Below are 24,588 nucleotides of genomic sequence, written 5' to 3'. Positions count from 1 at the left end.
TGGGATGATTTTAATGAGCTGCACGTGATGTCTTGATATTGGCTTTAAAAAGGCCAGTGCAAAATGGGCATTTCAATCAACATGCCACGATTGTCAAGGGATCAACGGCAGCGTGCCCTGGGCATGCTGCAAAGCGGACTGAACTACCGTGAGGTGGCACGTCGCCTTGGCTGTTCACATCAGACGATATCGGCCCTGGTGGACAGAGACACCCTCCACAACTCTGCAGATGACAGACCTCGATCAGGGAGGCCAAGAGTCACCACTGCAAGGCAGGACAGGCAGATGGTCCGAAGTCACCTGCGGGATCGATTCCGTCCAGCATCCCGCACTGCGGCAGAAACTCCGGGTACTCCGGTTCTCAGAACGAGAATGACTCGTTCAAAATAAAACAAACCAACAATTGCTAATTGAAACATTGGCATTTTATTGATGACATGTCAAGTTTTTGACCAAGATACACCATCTCATCAGTTTGTTCTACAGTACAGAACAGCACAGGGTGCAATGTCAGTCCCCTTTCAATAGCGTGTGTGGCCACCATTGTTTTGGATACAGGCAGTGCATCATCGGCGTATACTGCCTACCAGTCTTTGGATGGATTGCTGCTGGATTCTGTCCCACTCAGTCCTCAATGTCTGAAGCAGCTCTGCCCGTGTCCTGGCCCTGCCAACTACGCGTCTCCCAAGCTCATCCCACAGGTGCTCTATGGGATTCTGGTCAGGGGAGAGCGCAGGCCACTGCATGGTGTTGATGTTCTCGCCTTGGAGAAATGCAGTGGTAAAGCGAGCAGCATGGAGACGAGCGTTGTCATGCTGAAAGGTTCTCAGTTCTGGGTGGTCTAGCAGGAATGGCAGCAGATGAGGTCGCAGGATGTTATCCACATACCGCTGGGCGTTAAGATTCCCATCCACAACCACCAGTGTCGTCCTGTACCGGCCTGATATGGCGGCCCACACCATCACACTTGGGCCACCCAACCTGTTGGCTTGACGCACGCAACAATCAGCATATCGCTCGCCAGTTCTTCTCCAGACACGTTCACGCCCATCAGGACTGTCCACACAGAACCTTGTCTCATCGCTGAAAGCGACCTCGTTCCACTGCGTCAAGGTCCACCGCTGATGCTGCTGGCACCATCTCTGTCGGTTGCGGCGATGAGCAGCCGTCATCACCAGGCCTCTGTATGGTCTTCTGGCAGTCAGACCATAGTCATGCAGTCGTCTTCGTGCAGTATCATTGGAGATCCGTGGGTTTGCACGCCCCGGAGTTTCTGCCGCAGTGTGGGATGCTGGACGGAATCGATCCCGCAGGTGACTTCGGACCATCTGCCTGTCCTGCCTTGCAGTGGTGACTCTTGGCCTCCCTGATCGAGGTCTGTCATCTGCAGAGTTGTGGAGGGTGTCTCTGTCCACCAGGGCCGATATCGTCTGGTGTGAACAGCCAAGGCGACGTGCCACCTCACGGTAGCTCAGTCCGCCTTGCAGCATGCCCAGGGCACGCTGCCGTTGATCCCTTGACAATCGTGGCATGTTGATTGAAATGCCCATTTTGCACTGGCCTTTTTAAAGCCAATATCAAGACATCACGTGCAGCTCATTAAAATCATCCAGTACCCCTTGGCTAATCACTGACAGTCAAAACGGCTGTTCAACAGCTGTGCTATGAAGTGACCATTGAAGGTTCAAGTGACCATCCGTGACCGTTTTGTCTGACAGTGAGGACACTATTGTCCACAAATAAGTTCACACATTTACTACACGCAGTGTTATTGTTGATATTTAAAGGTTTCAAAGGCGGTAAGTTTCTTTTGCGTTTCAGTATATATATATATATTTATTATATTATATATTAGAAAATTATATTATATAATTATAATATAATAACATATATATATATATATATATATATATATATATATAAATATATATATAATATATATATATATATATATATTATATAATTATAATAATATAATAATTATTATTATATAATTAAATTATATATTTGTATATATTTATAAAGTGCATGTATGTATGAGTGTATGACTCCGCTAGGGATTGAACAACTCACCAAACAGACTCAGAGTAGCCATTTGAACCATTACGCCACCGAATAAAGTAAAAAATATATAAAAATGAGCCCGAACGATTCAAATACAAATAAAGCAATGCCTAAATGAGGTATGAGTAGTTTATTACAAAAATATTCAATAGAAAACAAAATCTATGGAGTCTTTTGATGGCAGGTGACACAAAAGCAGTGAAAACAAGAGCACACAAAGCACTGGATAATCAATCATATATTTGAGCAAATAAGGGAGTTGGCCTGTTATTGTTCTCAAATTAACCCCGGCTCATAATTTTGGGTAACCCAGGTTCAGATCCCATTTCCAAATTCCATTGTCTACGAATGTCCTTGTGATATACAGTATGTAAATGTACGCCGATATCTCCTCGTGTCCTTGTCCTGCATGTGTTTTAAATACCAACTCCTCCATGAGCTTTAGACCACTTTGCATAAATAAATAAATAAAAATTATACCATCAAACCAGTTCAACAACTTACCAAGTCGTGCACTCGAAATGTTATTAACCCTCGTCAGAGGAGAGGGTATTGCATTTGAGTCCGTTTGTCTGTCTGTTTGTCCACAAAGAATAAATACGATTTTCTCTGCAACCGTTGGTCCGATTGACAGGAAATTTTCACCATAGGTGTACCTCCTCCTGAATAATATTATAATGACAATTATGACGTCATAGGTCACGTGGGAACGGGCGCCATCTTGGAAAAACCGAAAAACTTTGCACATCTATATCTCCGAAAGCACTGCATAGAAAAAAATTGAGACTTGGCTCATTGTAAAGAACTCTCCATGCGGAATAACATACCTATGCTAATGATGATGTCATAGGTTCCTACAGTATGACGCCATAATTCGACACATGCAAAACCTCATCCGATAAAGATGAAATTTCATAAGCATCATTTCCTCCACCACCAAATCTGTGTGACAAGGTTGTGGCCTGGCATGTTCAACTCCCAAAATCCAGGTTTTCTGCTCACCATGCACCCATTATTTTGCTCCTCCTTCCTCCCGTGTATTTGGGATCTACCTTCTGGAGATGGTTACTTTACACTCCTCTCTCCAGGGCTGCAAAAGTACACCACCATCTTCTGGCATCCCCCATCCCTATCTGCAATCTTTTCTATCAACCCTACCTAACTCAAACCTCTTACTTGCAGGTTCCTCTACTTCTTTCCCACCCTTGTTTGATATATTTTATATTCGGTTATTCCTTTGATTGTTATATCCAACTGTGACTCCCACTCTGTCAGTTTATTGCCCTTTTTGTCCCCTGCACCTCTTAAAAGGTCAGAGACGGGGGACATTAAAACGAGCTCTGTCCGACCGACCGATGATCCGTCCATGACTGATCATCTGTCGATGTACTTTTGTGTTTATGATATTTCAAAAACTGTTGAACATTTAGTTTTCATATTGCAGATATCTATTCCTCATGATACTATCTCAACCTAATTAGATCACGGCTGTGATTGACTTATGGCAACCATCTCCAAAACTTGGCTTGTGTACGCGGTATTACAAACACCGCTCAAGATTTCGCTTTCATATTACACAGATGTATTCCTCATGACATTATCCCAAACTGATGAGATTATGGCTTCATTGGCTGAATCATATTGCCATGGCAACCATCTTGGTAATTTGAAATGTGTACAATATTTGTGAGGCTCTTCTTGCCTTGTTTGTGCAATATATATATATTGTTACAGATACGACTTTGATGGTATGGTGGGCCGAGCGGGATGGCCGCCGTATCCGTACAAGTTACCCGATTGTGCCCGAATGTTGACTAATCGCGCTACGCTGGCTCAATAGGAAAGAAAAAGAAGACACCCGGCTGGATTACAATCACACAATACGACACCAGGGATACGGTTCTCAAAGGTTGTTATTACAATTGCGGAAGGTTTAGATTACAGGGACAAGAGGGAAACATAGGAAGGTGGGCACTTAAACACACTTATATTATCCCCGGACAGACGACAGGTAAACGCGGGACAAGGCTCACTCACACGGGGTTTGATGGCCAGGAAAGCGGGTAGCGATCGCTCCAGGTGCACCTGTGCTCAGGGCAGGATCACGTACGGTGGTGTCCAGCAGATGCGGGGAGGTCGCTCAGCGCTCGTGGGTCGCGACTTTGGTGGAGATGCCGGGGAGGTCGCTCAGCGCTCGGGAGGGTGGCGTCTTGTCCTTCCAAGCTCGGGGCGCATCTGACGTCACGTCCGGCGCGGGGCCGCGTATATCCGGCGGGGAGTCACGCCCTCGCTCGTTAGCTCCGCCCCATATGGCATCGGCCCATGGCTTCTCATTGGGTGCGGGGGTTACCGGCTCCGCCCTTGACGAGGGGCCGACAGGGAGCCCCCTTCTGGGTAACCCCGTCGAGCACATGTTCAATGGCGGCCAACCGAGCCGGAAGGAGGACGCCCACTCCCCATGCCGTCACCGCGCCGCCCCCCTCTTTTGTTGTTGTTGTTGTAGTTGGCGCTTCTTCATGGGGAAGAGATGCGGAGAGGTATGGGGAGGTCCTAAACTTCCTAACAGGTGCCATATAATCACATTCTGGTGCAACGAAGAGTCATAATTAATGGAAACAAGTCCTTAACTGACATAGATTAAGAATAACTAGCAAGATGTCCTATAATTGTCTACGTGTGGTGCGGTGGACCTGGGCACGACATTTAATGGGGGAATAAGGGGAAGGTCGGCTCTACTGATTGTTATTTACATGCAATGGGACTAGGGAATGGGGGATCGGGGAAAGTTGGGGAGTATTGGAGAAAATAGGGGAATATTTACAAGCGGATATGGAGGCCAAATTCCATATTCGCAACATTGCACCCTTCTCTACCCACATTGCACCCTTCTCTACCCTCGGGGCGTCCCGACCCGATAAATTTTTACCTACTTTAGTGTGGCACGCAATGTAGTTCCCTCTACTATTAACTCTACCCTGAGTGCGACAGTTTTACAGATATTCACAAATGAGTAAATATGTCCCCCTGCGACGTTGCACCCTTCTCCTCACAGAAACACACCCACAGGATAACCGAATCCGGAAAGAATTCTCAAACTAAACATACAGCCGGTAGGGAGCATTATTTACAAGACTACGCTGCTATTTACACTACGATCCAGGACCTGTTTTTGGAGGAACACATGCAGATGTTATGCATAGAGAGAGAGAGCGCGCTTGCCAACATCGATACACCAACCCACGAGTGCTCTGTGGCCGACGGCCTTTAATAACGTGCAGAGCACCCTTTCCCGAGCATCAACAGCACCACCCCACCACCAATCGGTGCAGTCACCATTGTTCATTGGAATAAAAATAACTTCAACAACCCCTAACCCTGCAGGTGTCTCTTGCTCTTCTTGTGGTGCACTTGGTGGTGTTAACTATTAGTGGTTCACCTGTATGGCATAGGTGCCACGTTGATCCATAGGTCCATCCCCGGGTGGTGCTTGGCCGCAAACGAACTGCGGTCCATTGTGGGTGGCCACAAACATTGCGGTCCATATGGTGTACCGATCCAGGCAGCGAACAGCGAAAGTGCAGGCCCACAACTGCGCAGCCAGCACCTCTCTCTCCTCTCTCTCTACCCCAAAGCCAGATCCTCGGAGGTGGGAGACAAAAGAAGCAAACAAGTGAGTAAGGTGGTAAGGGCGCAAAAGTGCACGCAATGTAAGGTAATGCACACTGGGGGCACATGGGAACCAGGTGAGACAGGTACGTTCCTATCGTACGCCCCCCCCCCCACCAGGTAACCTACATGGCCCCTCCCTTACCCCTTACTGCATCCACACAACACAACACTACTCATAAACATCTACTTTACAAATCAACAAACATCCCTACTGTCTTCCCCGTTCCTCCCATAAACCAAATTCGTCTTCTCTCCCTCCTAACCAATCAAATTTGCCATTTTCAACTCTCATCAAAATTTGCCATCTCCAACTCAACATCATAATTTGCCATCACCAATTCATCATCAGTCCCTCCTAGGGAGGGAGAGATGGAATCACCCCAATGTCTCATCCACGTCGTGATGCGTCTCACAAATCCACACAGCAATCTCATTTCCTGCAACAAACAAAGAAAACACAGGTGTGGAGTCATCATCATCACCACAGGTAAGTGGCTGCGTATGGTGCGACAGGTTCATCAATCCTAACTATTTCCTAAATGACTTTAACAACTTTACACTACCCGGGGTCTTTCTCCGGCCAACCCATTGGCCCTCTTACACTATGGGTTCTAAAAACCAATTCCCATTGGCCAAACTGTGGTGCTCTTCAATTTGGGGTCTCACTCCCCCGATTCATCTCCCGGTGCCCTCGTACAATTTCTGGGCTGTGGCGTGTACCTCTCCCAGTGGGTCTACCCACCTGCACCCCTCCACCACTGCAGTTGCCTCCGAGCTTACCTGCTCCTTACCCTAACCTAACTACCAGGGGAAGGCCCTCTGGCTCTCTCCCCACTCCGTGCCCTCTCTGGCACTGGGCTGCCCGATCCACACCCGGGATCCTCAGGCACCCACTCACAACTACCGGCTCCCAGAGCCCACCTGCGGCCTCACCTGGCCGACATCCTCACAGTGGTGGAGTGCCCAACCAACTACACACACTAACAGGCTACACGCCCAGCCATTTCCACAACACTAATGCACCCATTCACAACACCATTCTGCAACCGCACCACAAATGCCAATATCCAACCACAATTTTCCTGTACCCTCTACCTAACACTTACACTACCCGCCCCGGGTACTCGTGAAAGGGGTCCACTCTTCCCCCATCCACACCTTCGCACCACGCACACCACTCCATACCACTTACTCCAACTCTCTCCACACACCTGTACTTGCACCCTGTGCTCTCACACCTGGTGCCACCTGCACCCTTCTCTCCCCAAGCGCATTCGCGCTGATCCACACACTCACTACTCATACACTGCTCCACACACCTGTCCAATTGCACACCTGTGCAATCACACCTGTTCAATTCTCACAAACACGGCATCATCTCAGCTAACTACTCCCTTCTGAAACTTGCGCTTCCCAGTCGTCCCTTTAACTATTGCGCTCCCTCGTCATTATAATCCACACTAATCTACCTGCGTCCCCACTACAGGTATCAGTCACTAACTAACCTTAACGTTACCTACTGTCATCTTCGCTAGATCCCTACACACAATATCCTAACCCACCCGGGCTAGTTTTCACTGCCATACACCCCATAAGCTATTGCTCCTTTGCCCCCACATGGGAAGGATGGTGGATTTGCCATCCCACCACATCGGGGGTCTCTCACTATCAATTTTGCACGTCAAATTTCAACAAATTAAAAATTTGCCAATCACTGCCCATCATCTGCCAATCACTACTGCCAATCCCTTGCCAATCATCAAATTTTGTTTTTCTCTAATTTTGGGTCCAAAACACTAACCTCATCACCCAGTCTACTCACTACTGCCTCTCGGTGCGCCAATTCCTGTCCAAAGCCTGGCTTCGTAAAGCCAAGCAATGGATGCGGGTTGTTCTGTGCCAGCGGCTGGATGCGTCCCGCATTCGGTGCAGGGACGGGGGCTTACCCGGGCCGAGATCCCACGCATCACCTCGGCGTGGAGCCATCCAATGCCCCGATCTCGACCTGCCGGCACGTCTCACCAAAAAGTGGTCGCCATGACGACCCTTTCTATCGGGCTGCCAGCTCCGCCTAGTGGAGCCTGGACGCGGCCGTTCAAAGCGAGGCCCAGCACGCACCGAGGGCCCGATTCGACTATAAGTCGTTCTAAACTCTATCCCGTCTAACGTCGATGCTTCACCTGGACGCTTACACCCCGCAGCCCGTTCCTTGCTCACACATCCAGCCGTCTCCATGCTCCTCGTCGTACCTTTCCTTACACACCAAGGTACTCTCATTCCACTCACAGACTTGGTCACACACCTGACCACCGAACACTTTGGCACACATTCGTTGGTCGCACACCTCACCAAAACACCTCTTCGCGCCCCCTCCTCAGTCACCTCCTCTGTGACAATCACAGGTGTGCTCTCATTCGCACACCCAACCACGTGCCTCACCACCAACTCCAGCGTGCATTCCCACTCACGCTCTACCATTCCAGGTGTACATCCTTCCATCCCAGGTGTACATCCTCGCTCACCTGTCGCAACTAACTCACGCTCCATGTCACTCTCACTACTTTCACCTCCATTCCTGACAGCGCACTCACCCTTACTCTTGACAGCGCACTCTTTCCTCGTGCACCTGCCCGTCACACACCTTTCTCGCGCACACTCTTGCGCACACTCTCCCGTCACACCCTCTGTAACACTCACCACCCCGCGCTTCCATGTGCTCCCTCGCACACACGCTACGACCGACTCAGTCTCGCCAGCACCCTCACTCCTTGGCACGCACTTTTTCCTCACACACCCCAGAGTCGGACTTTCTTGCACACCTCCTCTTTCGCACACCAGACCAGTCGCACACTTCACCAACGGCCTCTCACGAACACCCGGGTCCATCTCGAACCCCAAGCCTCTTAAATCACCTGGCGCATCATACGCACGACCATATTGGTCACCACTTACACCGGGTCCTCTTTCTCTTCGCTTCTCCTCCATCACCTGCGAATCCCTCATCCGGTTAATGAGCACATCATCACGATCCGAACACAGACTTTGGACCAATTCTTTTATCTCCTCTTTTATTTCTTTCTTATCCCCTCTCCGTCGCTTCTTAATTTCGCTCATCCCTTCTTCCACTTCTTCTAATTTGTGCCTCACCTCTTTTATTCCCCGGTACGTCTCCTCAAGCTCATCCTCTAAGGCTACCTTGACCGTTTCCATGTGCGTCCTCACCTGCCGGTCCTTCGTCTCCATTACCTCTATCACCTCGTCCAACCTCGTTGTCAGTCCCTCACGTACCATCTGACATTCCCTCTTCGTCGCTACCAAGTCATCTTTTAGTTCTTTCTGTGTCGCCTTTAAACCTCCTAATACCGCAGTGTTCCTTTGAACCTGCTCCACTAACTCCGTCTGTCCCACCGTCAGCTGCTCCACCTCCTGCGTCAGGTCCTCTATGCCCCCTTGTAACTTTACAGTCCCCTTTCTCACCTCCTTTTCCATGTGCTCCTCACAGTGCCTCACCTCCTCGCGCACTCCTCCGACCTCCTCACTCACTCCTCTTCTGATCTCTTCTCCCATCACTTGCATCTCCTGCCCAGATGCCACCCTCATCTGCTCCATTTCCTCCCTGTGAGCATCCAGTTTGGTTTCTACCCCCATTCTGACCCCCTCTATCTGCTGCTCCATTTGTTTAACTTCCCTTTCCGCTTGGTCCCTCATGTCCCTCAATTTGCCTTCCATACTGTTTTCTAACCCCTCTAACCCTTTTTGCATCCCTTCCATTTGATTCTCTTGAGCGGCCATTCTGTTTTCTACCCCCATTAACCCATTTCTCACCTCTTTTATCCCGTTGTCTAACCCCTCAAAATTATTGTCTAACTTCCCAAATTTCTTGTCTAACTCCTCAAAATTATTGTCTAACTTCCCAAATTTCTTGTCTAACCCCTCACCAGTACCCCTCGCTTCGTCCCTCATTACCCCCATTTGGCCCTCTATTCGTTCCATAAGGGCCCTCATTTGCAACATAAAAAGGTTCGGATCCACCAGGGGCGCTGCCACGGTCACGGGCGCGGTGACCAGCGAGGCGCCATTTTGCGCGTCTGCTACCCTCGCTGCTTCGCTCTCCTCACGTCCCTCAATTTGGTCCTGGACCGACCCTGCCTCACTCTCCCCTACCGGACCCCAGCCGTCTTGATCCGCCATAGCGCGACTTGCAAAATTCGAGTTTCGTAAAACAAAACAAATTTCGGCCGCTCCAAATTTTGACCAAATTTTTTTTTTCCTCTATTCGTTTTTTTTTTTCCTTCAAAATTTGGTCGGGCCTCGAATCTCACTCCCGACACCAATTGTTACAGATACGACTTTGATGGTATGGTGGGCCGAGCGGGATGGCCGCCGTATCCGTACAAGTTACCCGATTGTGCCCGAATGTTGACTAATCGCGCTACGCTGGCTCAATAGGAAAGAAAAAGAAGACACCCGGCTGGATTACAATCACACAATACGACACCAGGGATACGGTTCTCAAAGGTTGTTATTACAATTGCGGAAGGTTTAGATTACAGGGACAAGAGGGAAACATAGGAAGGTGGGCACTTAAACACACTTATATTATCCCCGGACAGACGACAGGTAAACGCGGGACAAGGCTCACTCACACGGGGTTTGATGGCCAGGAAAGCGGGTAGCGATCGCTCCAGGTGCACCTGTGCTCAGGGCAGGATCACGTACGGTGGTGTCCAGCAGATGCGGGGAGGTCGCTCAGCGCTCGTGGGTCGCGACTTTGGTGGAGATGCCGGGGAGGTCGCTCAGCGCTCGGGAGGGTGGCGTCTTGTCCTTCCAAGCTCGGGGCGCATCTGACGTCACGTCCGGCGCGGGGCCGCGTATATCCGGCGGGGAGTCACGCCCTCGCTCGTTAGCTCCGCCCCATATGGCATCGGCCCATGGCTTCTCATTGGGTGCGGGGGTTACCGGCTCCGCCCTTGACGAGGGGCCGACAGGGAGCCCCCTTCTGGGTAACCCCGTCGAGCACATGTTCAATGGCGGCCAACCGAGCCGGAAGGAGGACGCCCACTCCCCATGCCGTCACCGCGCCGCCCCCCTCTTTTGTTGTTGTTGTTGTAGTTGGCGCTTCTTCATGGGGAAGAGGAGATGCGGAGAGGTATGGGGAGGTCCTAAACTTCCTAACAGGTGCCATATAATCACATTCTGGTGCAACGAAGAGTCATAATTAATGGAAACAAGTCCTTAACTGACATAGATTAAGAATAACTAGCAAGATGTCCTATAATTGTCTACGTGTGGTGCGGTGGACCTGGGCACGACATTTAATGGGGGAATAAGGGGAAGGTCGGCTCTACTGATTGTTATTTACATGCAATGGGACTAGGGAATGGGGGATCGGGGAAAGTTGGGGAGTATTGGAGAAACTAGGGGAATATTTACAAGCGGATATGGAGGCCAAATTCCATATTCGCAACAATATATATATATATATATATATATATATATATATATATATATCTATATATATCTATATATATCTATATATATCTATATATCTAGAACCCTGCACTTGTAAATTGTTGTAAATATACCCTTTGTAAATAATTTTCTTTGTAAATACCTCCATTTCATTGTCAAGATCAAAGGTCGTCCCCTAGTTAGTCCATGAACAACACGTAGCGAACCATAAGCCCTCTTCGTAGTTATTTCATTACTATGTGTTTCAGGTAAGGCTGTGTTTCCAATAGTTTGACTCTACGTTGCATTAATCAAATATGTTAGGCCCAATTCTGTCCATTTGCTCTCCCTCTCCAAATTGTGGTACGTCGCTGCCAGCAGCCAGAACTCCATTACGCACGAGGCCAAGGACAGGAAAAAGGGGGCGGAATGCGAGGAAGAGGCGTGGCCCTGTCATCAACCGCCAGGGGCGTGGTCGGTAAGCCCTAACCACCAACCAGCACTGCGGTGAGCAAACCGGTATGCGTGTTGTCAGAGCTGGCGGCTTGATTTCGGAGAGAGCAATAAAAGCAACTGCAAGGGACGGCTTCCAAGAGTCGGTGGAGAGTTGGAGTTGGGAGAGAAGATGAGTGATCCCACTGAAAGAGACAGAGGAGGAAGAGCCGAGATGACCGCAGATGAGTGATCCAGCTGAAAGAGACAGAGGAGGAAGAGCCGAGATGACCGCAGATGAGTGATCCAGCTGAAAGAGACAGAGGAGGAAGAGCCGAGAGGACAAAGAGAGGAGTGATCCAGCCGAACCGAAAGAGAGAGAGAGACGTGAGGGGGTGCTCGTATTGCGGCAATAGGCTGAGACCCTCTAGGCCCTATTGCCGGTGGGTGAGACGTGAAGCTGTTTGCCGGGTTTCGCCTCGAGCCCGGAGCGTGAACCGCGAGCGTGGACCTCAACGCTTGAACCATCTGCCCGGACCTTCCTCCCGAACCATCTGCCTGGACTCTTCTCCTCCTGCCATCTTTACCATTGCCATTTCTCCCATTCGTGTAAGTGTGTTCATTCTGTCTGTATTGTCCTGGGGATAAGTTAAGCCTGTATAGTTAAGAATTGCCCTGTGTATCTGCTTTCCCTTCTGTAAATTACTTTCGTTCCTCCTCGTCTTTGGTTTTGTATATAATTAATAAATTCCACCTGTTCCTTCTTATTCTTTGGTTTCATTCTCATCCGATCGCTTTAGTCCCTTCTGTCGATTGAGTACCTGTGGCACGATTTGGCCAACGCTCGGAATCGGGTTTAGTCACTTGATAACGGCTCGAACCGCGGATTGCTAAACCGCTCGGCAAATACCATCTTGTCCGTGGTTCGAGCGGTACTTGTCTCCCTGTTTTGCGGAGGGATTGATAAAGGTATTCGGGATAACACCTGGACCAATAACCCTGATCAATCCCACCCCGCAAAAGAGCGTTACGAGTACCAGGACCGGTCAGACGGCCAGCTTAACAGGACAAGGGGATTAACCCCCCCCCCCCCCTTGCTAACGGGAGTGCCATCCCCCGGATCCGTAACAATATATATATATATATCTATATATATATATATATATATATATATATATATATATATATATATATTGTTACAGACGTGGCTTAGATGTTATTTACCGAGCGGTTTGGTATGACCACGTCTGCACAAGTTACCCGATTATACCCGAACGTTGACTAATCGCGCTACGCTAGGTCAATGAAGGAAAAGACACACGGCTGGGATTAAAATGACACACCAGGGATACGGTTCTCAAGACCTCCGGAGGAGATTATATTAGGGCGGAAGGTCAGATTACAGGGACGAGAGGTACAGCATAGAAAGACAAGCACTTAGACACACTCTTATATTAACCCCAACAGACGACAGATAAACGGGACAAAAGGCTGACTCACACGGGGTTTGATGGCAAGGAAAGGCAGGTAGCGATGGCTCCAGGTGCACCTGGGCTCAGGGCAGAATCGACCCGGTCCGGTCCAGAGATGCGGGAGGTTTCACAGCGCTCGAGGTGGCGTCTTGTCGTCTCAAGCTGGGGGCGCATCTGACCTCACATCCGGTGAGTCGCTTCGTATATCCGGCGGGGAGTGACACGCCCTCGGCTCGTTAGCTCCGCCCCAGATGGAATCGGCACGTCGCTTCTCATTGGGTGCGTGCGGGGGGGGGTTACCGGCTCCGCCCTTGACGAGGGACTGACAAGGAGCCCCTTCGTGGTAACCCCGTGGAGCGCATGGTCCGGAGCGCATTGTCAATGGCGGCTAACCGAGCCGGTGTGATGACGCACACTCCCCCGCGCAGCGTCGTTGTTGTTGTAATTGTAGTTGTAGTTGTTTGGGGAAGAAAACGGGAGGAGGTATGGGAAAGGTCCTAAACTCACTACTGGTGCCATATAATCACATTCTGGTGCAACGAAGAGTCAGAATTAATGGAAACGAGTCCTTAACTGACATAGACTAAGAATAACTAGCAAGATGTCCGAAAGTTGTCTACGTGTGATGCGGTGGACCTGGGCACGACATTTAATGGGGGAAAAAGGGGAAGGTCGGTTCTACAGAGTGTTATTTACAGGCAATGGGACTAGGGAATGGGGGATTGGGGATAGTTGGGGAGTATTGGGGGAAATAGGGGAATATTTACAAGCGGATATGGAGGCCAAATTCCATATTCGCAACAATATATATATATATATATATATATATATATATATATATATATATATATATATATATATATATATATATAGATCTGTGTGACAAGGTTGTGGCCTGACATTGTCATATGGTCAGGTGCAACAAGACAGGTCATCTTAGGGGAATTATCTGTACCTTGGGAAGAGAATATGGAGGAGTTGCACGAGAGGAAGAGAGAAAAGTACAGTGGGCTGGAGGCAGAGTGTCGGGAGAAGGGGTGGCGAGTTTCTTGTCCACAAAATCTTGTTTCTCACAGTCTGAGAGTCCTTTAGGTGCTTTTTTTCAAACTCCAAGCGGGCTTTAATGTGTCTTTCACTGAGGAGAGGCTTCCGTCTGGCCACTCTGACATAAAGCCCAGATCAGTGGAGTGTTGCAGTGATGGTTGTTTGCCCTTGGTAGCCGGAGATGGTTGTTCACATGTGATGTGCGAACAGCCTGGGAGTATGAATTTGTTTATAGTGTAGGAGCCGTTGCCAAGGCAACGACCGCACCGCATACACAAGTTCAAAACACACCTGGTCACAAGTGTGCCTCACTGACTGGGTCCTCAGTTGAGGTCCTCAGCATCATCCCATTTCGGCCCTTCAACCTCGATACGGTCAGCTAAGGTGGGCCAGCAGGGGCACATACACATCCACATGCAGCAACTGCCAGCCAGTGCGAACAACAACAACAACACCTCCACATCCAGAATCCACAGCACCAAACAAACATGGTGGAACACTCAAACACCCACCTTTATACCCTTCACCACTCACCAACAAAACACACCAGATCATTCATACACACACATACACAGCCATACACACACATACACACACATACACACACAACACTAACCAACCAACCACCTACCCTTGCATCATACACCACTCAACACACAAAAACACACGCTCATGCAAAAATTAATTCATGCAAAAACACACCCTCACCCACTCACTCATATACACAAAATAAGGAATAATAATGGTTACAAAAAAAACAAAAAACAAAAACACAGCCAACCTACACCGTTCGACGTGCCTCCATCATCTTCTTCCATATCCAAAATGAGCCTGGCAACCTGGGCCACCTTGTCACACATCCTCCTTCTTTCTGTCCCACACACTCCCAGCCTAGCATGAAATGCAGAAAAGGAATTGCCAATATACACTCTACACCCCACCTCAAATGGCTGACACGAAACTCGCCAACCATTCTCCCGGCACTCTGCCTCCAGCTCACTGTACTTTCCTCTCTTCTTCTCGTGCACCTCCTCCATGTTCTCTTCCTAAGGTACCGACAACTCCCCTAAGATGACCTGTCTTGTTGTACTTGACCAAATGACAATGTCAGGCCGCAACCTTGTCACACAGATCTCCTCTGGGAATACCAATTGTGGCTTTAGGTCTGCCACCACCTGCCAATCACAAGCATCTGACACAGCCCTCTTGCTTTCCACCTCCTCCTCTTTTCTACCTCTTACCACTTGGACCTCTTTGACAAACCACACCTCTCCCCCATCAGTCTCCTTCTCCACTCTTCTCTTTCTCGATCTCAGCACCTCTTGTTGCACCATCTGCACCACCACCGCCAGCACCTGAGCATATATATATGATCATATATATATGATCATATATATATATATATATACATATATATATATATATAAATTGTTACGGATCTCAGAGACGGCACTCCCCTTAGCAAGGGGGGGGGGGGGGGGTTAATCCCCTTGGCCTGTTGAGCTGGCCGTCTCTAGTCCTGGTACTTATAACGCTCCTCTGCGGGGTGAAATTTGTCAGGGTTATTGGTCAAGGTGTTCTCCCGAATACCTTTACCAATCCCTCCGCAAAGCAGGGAAACAAGTACCGCTCGAACCACGGACAAGATGGTATTTGCCGAGCGGTTTAGCAATCCGGGATTCGAGCCGTTAGCAATTGACTAACCCGATTTAAAGCAATTGGCCAAATCGCGCCACAGGTACTCAATTGGAGACAGGACAAAAGCAATCGGGGGAGAGAAGAAACCAAAGGTAAGAAATAACAGACATTTATTAATTATGTACACCAAAACAAAGGAAGAGGAAACGAAAGTAATATACAGGACGACGAAGAAGAAGCAGGACACAGGGCAGCCTTAAACAGTCTGATATTATACCCCAGGACAAGCACACAGACTTACACAAAAGGGGAATAGCAGGCAGGGATGACTGGAAGAGGGAGAAGGTCCAAGTGGGACAGCAGGGCTGGAAGGTTCGGGCAGAGGCACAGCATTGAGGTTCGCTCAAGGTCCACGCTCTGGGCTGGAAGTGAACAGCCAGCGGCAGCTTCGGGTCTCGTATCTCACATGGTCGGACAATGCGAATGAAGCGCGGGATTGTCGCCATCAAACGGACCCACTCTCCTCCTTACAATGCTCCGTATCCTCGTCGGGTACCTCACTCATCTGCCGGATCACGTCTTCTCCGTACCTTCTCACCCGACTCTTTAAGCAGTCCCTCGCAGCCGCTTTTATTGTCCGTGTCGGAATCAAGCCGCCGGCTCCGATGACATGCCTACCGGTTGGCTCACCTCGGGCGCTGGTTGGTCGGTAAGGGCTTGCTGACTCCACCTCTGCTGATGAGTCGACGTGCCACACCCTGTTCTTGTGGCTCTGCCTCTTTCTTCCCGGCTTAACCGCATGGCTTATGGCGGCGTGGTGCCAGCAAAACCGCCAATGCAACGGTGACGAACGCTGCTGGCAAACGAAGTACCACAATTTGGAGAGGGAGAGCAAAATGGATGGAATGGGGCCTATCTTATTTGGTTAATGCAACGCAGATTCAACTATTGCGAACAGATCCTTAACTGAAACACATAATAATGAAATAACTACGAGAGGTCCTATGGTTCGCTACGTGTTGTACATGGACTAACTAGGGTGCGATCTTTAACAAAGCCAATTGATGGGGATATTTACAGGGGATCATTTATAAGGGAAACATTTACTAAAATTTACTAGTGAAGGTTCTAAAAACCGTAACAATATACATATATATATATATATATATATATATATATATATATATATATATATATATATATATTATATATATATGGCAAAGCAGACAGTGCATGACCTTTTTATCGGGAGAGAAACCTTATATGAACATCGCTCACTGGAAGGAACCGGGTTAAATTCCAGCCTGGCTATAGTAAGGTTGCCAAACTACAAATCAAGCCAAAGACTCAGTTGTGCAAGCAGTGTACAAATACTATTATTAACCTACCCTACCCAGTCACCCCCATTCAGAGCTTCCCAGGTGTTTTCATAGAGACACCAACACTTTTGGAGCTATTTAAACAGGAAACAGAACCGGCCTTACAGAAGAACATGTTGAAAGCAACGACCGAATGCTGAATTTGGGACACAACATTAGTTTAGCTTCCTGTCAAAACATATGAGATCATAAATTATTGTGAGATGATTAGTTAACCATTTTGAAGTCTTTATTGAAGTAACAACTAACTAATCGGGGTTATGCAGCGTACATCAAAAACAAGAAACAAAACTAGAGAATTCATAGAACACCTTATCTCACACAGTGTTACAAGTATCTAGTTAAATTAAAATGAAACAAAGTTTTTAAAGGTTATATGAAAATTAATTGATGCAGTGGCTATTACACCGCCCTATCTAATAGTCACAACATTAGTTCTTCATGCCTGTTGTTTGTGTACTTTATGACATCCTTCACAATACTTTTCGCTTCCCGTGCGCAGGGTAATGAATGAATAAGTGGTGAACAGACAGCTTAGACTTAGTTGGCCAAAGAACGAATTTGTCAATGAATACATTTTGATATTTTCATCTAAACATGGTGAAGCACATACAGCTCCCAGCTTCTGTAACTACCGACCTTTGGAGCCTTGTTCAACATTCCTGCTTTGGAAACTTCACCATGGACAGCCACTTAAACTCAAATGGTTCGCCCGATTCCTGCAGCATCATACCTCAGATAAACATATTCATATGATTTTGAAGTACAAAAGGAGCAGGCCCAGACTTGAGCTTCAAGCCTGATGACCAAAGATATCGGCCCGAGTTACAATAAAGCACAAGTGATTCGTGCTCGGACATGACTTGAGCTTGAACACATCGCCATGGGACAGCAAAGCAGGAGCTCCACCTTCTGATCTAGGCCACTGGCCTCATCAAATAAGCAGTTAAATAATGAATGAACACATCCCATTGAGGCTCCACAGGATAAAGCAGCATGACTTTTCCCCATGAGCACTTGCTTGGCAACAGCATTTAATTATCCCAGCAAATAGAACTTCCATCCAGTAACCCATGCTTTGCGTTTTTGCCATCATCACGCAGAGCTCCAATTAGTAATTCCACATACGGGATTAACTCGGCAAGAAGAGCTTCTTTCAACTGATGACAAGATGTGGAGGTTAAGCGTAAAAGAGAAAACTCTATGAGCTTGGCGTATCAGCTAAGCCACTTGAAATTTTGGTCGCGTTGGCGAGCACAACATTCCATGAGAAATACAGGTTGTGATAATAACCTCTCAAACAGATAAGTGGACAATATATTGAAAGCAGAGATTATTATTTCATTTCCTTCTTTATTTATTTATTATCCTCCTCCATGAACTCGACTTTGTACTTAAGAGCCATGTATCTATGTATGTATGACTATGAACTCCAAAGAGCTATTTCATTTCCTTCTTTATTTATTTATTATCCTCCTCCATGAACTCGACTTTGTACTTAAGAGCCATGTATCCATGTATGTATGACTATGAACTCCAAAGAGCTATTTCATTTGAAGGTTTCTTTTTCTTTTCCTTGAAAAGCCACTTGTTATGGAATTAATATTCACCAAGGAATAACTTATTTGTCGATTACAAGAGGTCAGGAATGAAGGGGGAAGCAAAAATAGGTGAAACCAATTAAGAGCAAATAAATCCGTTTGAAAATGAACAAAATAAAACGGCATTGTTGACAGAAGCAATATCTAACTGAAATAAGTTGAAAAGAAATAAAGGAAATTAATTTAAATGAAATAAATAAACCGTAAAGTAAGACAAATTATTTAAGGGGCTGGCAGGATGGCCTAGAGGTACGCACAGTAAGCTGTCTTGAATCCCGACCCAGCTATGAAACATCCCGGTGTTTCACATGTAGGTTGAGGCATAAATGTGTGTGCCGCCCCTCGGATAGACGTTAAACTGGGCGTACTGTCTGCCGGCATTACTTGGTGGACGTTAAAGATCCTTCGTGAAGAGTAGGTCACTTATCTCCGGCACCCTGAACACCAACCCCAACCTCAATCAGACGTCAGGCCTGGCGAGCCACTTCTTGAAAAACTTGGCACAAGCTTCCTCCGGCTAAGTCCACAATGACGTGGGAATAATTGCGCAGTTAAAGAAGAATTAGAATACTGCACAAATTCTTTATATGGACCAGCTCTGAGGTGTTAATAATTGCGGGCTGGCAGGATGTCTTTGAGGTTCAACATTACACACTCGCCTTTGGGCCGTTTTGCCTGTGTTTCAATCTCGACGCAGGGATAATCTGTTACCCCGGTGTTTCACATGGAGGGCGATTCGTCAATGCCTGTGCCATTAAGCCGGAGGAGCCGTCGGCTGGCACTGACCGGCAGTGGACGTTAAAGATCCCACGGCATCTTTCGCAAATGTGAGCTATACTGGGAGTACCAAGTGGCCTGTTCTTCTCCGATATCCCTTGGCACCAGGCTATGCTACTTACTATCTCAGAGTGCGGTCGTTGCTGTGGCAACGGCTCCTACACTATAAACAAATTCATACTCCCAGGCTGTTCGCACATCACATGTGAACAACCATCTCCGGCTACCAAGGGCAAGCAACCATGACGATTAATTGCCTGGAGATCAGCAATTAAAGTTGTTTCAAATTCGTGATAATTATGATACGCAGTAGGTGGTCTAACACAGTGACAGGCAACCTATGGCAATGTGGGTGATTTGACGCATTAAAATAGGCATTACTGTATTAACTGTGCTTCTCCTGAAGTCTCAGCCTGGTGTTGGCTTAGCGGTTAGGGTGCCGGCTTGGGATCCTAGGATCCTGGGTTTGAATCCCGGCCGATCTCTGGATTAACGCCAGGGGGGGTCGACTCAGCCTGTCATCCTTCTGAGGTCGGTCAATTGAGTACCAGTTCACTGGTAATTCCCTGTGTCGCAAGAGGCGACTAACAGGGCAGGAAGGGCATCTGGCAGTAAAACATTGCTCCAAAAAGGGGACCATGGTGCCCAAAAACATAAAACTAACACGGCAGGAAGGGCATCTGGCAGTAAAACATTGCTCCAAAAAGGGGACCATGATGCCCAAAAACGTAAAACATTGCTCCAAAAAGGGGACCATGATGCCCAAAAACGTAAAACATTGCTCCAAAAAGGGGACCACCTTGCCCAAAAACGGCAAAAAGGGGACCATGATGCCCAAAAACGTAAAACATATTTCCAAAAAGGGGACCACGGTGCCCAAAAAAGGCAAAAAGGGGACCATGATGCCCAAAAACGTAAAACATTGCTCCAAAAAGGGGACCACGGTGCCCAAAAAAGGCAAAAAGGGGACCATGTTGCCCAAAAATGTAAAACATTGCTCCAAAAAGGGGACCATGATGCCCAAAAACGTAAAACATATTTCCAAAAAGGGGACCACGGTGCCCAAAAAAGGCAAAAAGGGGACCATGTTGCCCAAAAATGTAAAACATTGCTACAAAAAGGGGACCATGATGCCCAAAAACATAAAACATATTTCCAAAAAGGGGACCACGGTGCCCAAAAAAGGCAAAAAGGGGACCATGTTGCCCAAAAATGTAAAACATTGCTCCAAAAAGGGGACCATGATGCCCAAAAACATAAAACATATTTCCAAAAAGGGGACCACGGTGCCCAAAAAAGGCAAAAAGGGGACCATGTTGCCCAAAAATGTAAAACATTGCTCCAAAAAGGGGACCATGGTGCCCAAAAAAAGGCAAAAAGGGGACCATGTTGCCCAAAAATGTAAAACATTGCTCCAGAAAGGGGACCACGGTGCCCAAAAAAGGCAAAAAGGGGACCATGTTGCCCAAAAATGTAAAACATTGCTCCAAAAAGGGGACCACGGTGCCCAAAAAAGGCAAAAAGGGGACCATGATGCCCAAAAAAGGCAAAAAGGGGACCATGATGCCCTAAAACGTAAAACATTGCTCCAAAAAGGGGACCATGATGCCCAAAAACGTAAAACATTGCTCCAAAAAGTGTACCGTGGTGCCCCAAAAAGGCGAAAGGGGGACCATGGTGCCCAAAAAAGGTCAACCCCTGCTCTGTGGGGAAAATGGCCTCTAAAGGTGGTTCTTCTTCTCCTGAAGTCTCAAACAATTACATAATCAGCCCAACAGGCAGTTACATCTCTTTTAGCAATGCCTGGCAGCGGTTTTTCAGCACCTGGGACTCGTACCTCCGCGCCATAGGATACAGGGGATCGTCCGCTCAAGAAACTCGAATTAAGGATGCAGTGTGTACTCAAAATGAAAATAAAATTGCCTAGAAAACCGTACTAGAATTACGTTACCAAAATCCTACCCTATAGGGTAGGTATAAATCCTACTACATATCCCAAGAAATGTGGAATTCTTTCCACTCCCACACATATTCCATATACCAGCGCTTTGATTCGGCATCTTCAAGTGAGACAAATCAATGGGCTTGTCCATCCTTAAACTTCAAACCGGCTTCTTAAAGAGGACGCAAGTTGGCTCCACAATACCCAGAAGGCCCTGAAATGAGGCGAACTGGGAAATTATTTTTGTTTTGCTTTTTTATATCCCTCGGCCTGAATTTAGGAGTATCAGAGTGCTGTATCCGCGCTGTATAACTTACCGCTGCCTCGATTGAACGGTGGGAATGGGACAGTAGCAAACGTCCACGGAGTGACGTCCTGGTCAGCCTGAAATCTTAAAAAAAACAAAAAAAAACAATGTTAAATTATTCATCCAAGGGAATGAGAATAAGCTTCGGAGAGAGATACGCATTACTTGCCATTATAAGCACGTCCATGTGCGTATTTCTTTCTCTAGGTGGCACAATGACGCATTAAGTGGAATTTCGAAATTTCATCTTTCATCCCCAAGCTCCTCTCATCTTGTAAGACTATTTGTGTGCCACGCATAAAAATTTAGGGAATTTCAATTTAAAATGAGTGGTTGTTTGCTTGAGTGGTTGAAGACTTGATTGATTTATCCACCAGCTGGTGTGGATTCAATTACATGGCTGCTCAATCACACCAATCAACACTTTACCCCAAACACCCTTGAACACGAGTTGAGTGAGGCCTCCATCCTGCAGCGGACAGCGATAATAGGTTTTACCATATTTAGGATTTTAAATGCCATTGAGTGAGGCATGAAATACCTTACATCTTCATCTTCATCTTATTGGGAATACGTGACCATCTTCCATAATGTTTAGAATACAGAATGAACCACCTTCAGAGGCCATTTTCCCCCGCAGAGCAGGGGTTGGCCTATTTCGGGCACCGTGGTCCCGTTTTTGGAGCAATGTTTCATGGCCGGATACCCTTCCTGCCGCCAAACCTGCTAGTCGCCTCTTGCGACACACAGGGAATTACCAGGGAGCTGGTGCGCACTTTGCCGACCTCAGAGGGATGATAGGCTGAGTCAACCCTCCCCTGGCGTTAATTCAGGGATCGACCTGGATTTGAACCCAGGATCCTAGGATCCCAAGCCGGCACCCTAACCGCTAAGCCAACACCAGGCTGAGTCAACCCTCCTGGCATCAATTCAGCGATCGACCTGGATTTGAACCCAGGATCCTAGGATCCCAAGCCGGCACCCTAACCGCAAAGCCAACACCAGGCTGAGTCAACCTTCCTGGCATCAATTCAGCGATCGACCGGGATTCGAACCCAGGATCTTAGGATCCCAAGCCGGCACCCTAACCGCTAAGCCAACACCAGACTGAATCAACCCTCCTGGCATCAATTCAGCGATCAACCGGGATTCGAACCCAGGATCTTAGGATCCCAAGCCGGCACCCTAACCGCTAAGCCAACACCAGACTGAGTCAACCCTCCTGGCATAAATTCAGCGATCACCCGGGATTCGAACCCAGAATCCTAGGATCCCAAGCCGGCACCCTAACCGCTAAGCCAACACCAGGCTGAGTCAACCCTCCTGGCATCAATTCAGCGATTGACCGGGATTCAAACCCAGGATCCCAAGCCGGCACCCTAACCGCTAAGCCAACACCAGGCTGAGTCAACCCTCCTGGCATCAATTCAGTGATCGACCGGGATTCGAACCCAGGATCCTAGGATCCCAAGCCTGCACCCTAACCGCTAAGCTGATATACGACAGGCTTGTATGCTTTTGCAAAAGAAAGCCGTCGATGTAAATATGTATGTTTTAGATTAATTCTAGATTTTATTAGCAGTCTCCTCTTCTTCTTCTTTAGCAGGCCTGATTATCCCCACTTTTGGGGTCTGCTGGCGTGAATGATTCTGGCCCAACTCTTTCTGGAAGCAGATGGCCAGGCCTGATGTTGAACCGTCGTGGGAATTTGTTCTGAGCACCGGCGATAACTTCCCTACTCTAAAATATAATGTGGGATCTTTAATGCCAACCAACGACAGGTGTTGGCAGGAGGTCCTACGGCCGAATGTCCATCCAAGAGATGGCGCATTGATTCCTCGCCTGCCTGCGAAACACCAGAGTGAGTTTATAGCTTAATCGAGATTCGAACCCAGGGTAGACAGCCCAGGGCGAGGACACTTACCTCTAGAGTCTAGGCCATCCTACCAGCCCTCTATTTATTTACTATTACATATACATACTGTATGTATCGAAGCATTAAAAACCCGATGGTGTGTCTTGCACTCTGTACTGCATTTAGTGTCTCATTCATGGAACATTTTTCATGTCATTGACTTAATGACATAGAAGTGTATACCTGGAAATAGGCTGGTGGCTCATTTATTCCGTGCGCATCCTGGGAATGAAATCACTGAGCCTGTTTGTCTTTCAGAAATAAACCACCCACAAGGGGCCGTGCGAGTATTAAACTCCAACAACCATATCACTGCAAGTAGTTTCCTTGGAGGGTGGATGAGAGAGGGTTAGGAGAAAGAAGATGAGATGATGAGAGAGGGTTAGGAGAAAGAAGATGAGATGATGAGAGAGGGTTAGGAGAAAGAAGATGAGATGATGAGAGAGGGTTAGGAGAAAGAAGATGAGATGATGAGAGAGGATCTTCAATCCTGACGAATCTCACACTCTTACTATGTCGCTACGAAAAGACCGACTCGACAACCCTCCCATCTACTTTCTCAACCATCCTCTCCGAGAAGTTCTGTCACTCAAGGTTTTGGGTCTCACTATCTGCCATGATCTTTCTTGGGAAAACCATATTTCCAAGCTGGCCTCCAAAGCCAGTCGCCGACTGGGCATCCTCCATCGTGCGAAGTCATTCCTTGGCACACCTGAGCTCCTCACCACATACAAGGCTTTCATCCGCAGGTCAATGGAATACTGTTCTCCCCTATAGGCCGGTGCTCCTGCCTCACACCTAGCTCATCTTCACGTTGTTGAACCAAAGCTTTCACAATCATTGGAATCTCCCGTGATGAAGCTAACTCCGAGGGCCTTTCACTCACTCACCGCAGGC

The 24,588-nt window shown here is 47.8% G+C and overlaps 1 protein-coding gene across 10 annotated transcripts in view; it reads right to left on the bottom strand.

The window, feature by feature from the left end:
• Positions 1-24,588, bottom strand: part of SYT7 (synaptotagmin 7) — a 155,996-nt gene that overhangs the window by 125,904 nt on the left and 5,504 nt on the right. The gene's annotated exons all lie outside the window — the stretch shown is intronic.

This window comes from Myxine glutinosa, chromosome 13 (assembly GCF_964187855.1).
Source record: "Myxine glutinosa chromosome 13, kmMyxGlut1.1, whole genome shotgun sequence".
Taxonomy (NCBI): domain Eukaryota; kingdom Metazoa; phylum Chordata; class Myxini; order Myxiniformes; family Myxinidae; genus Myxine; species Myxine glutinosa.
This window is presented reverse-complemented; position numbering and strand designations above follow the sequence as displayed.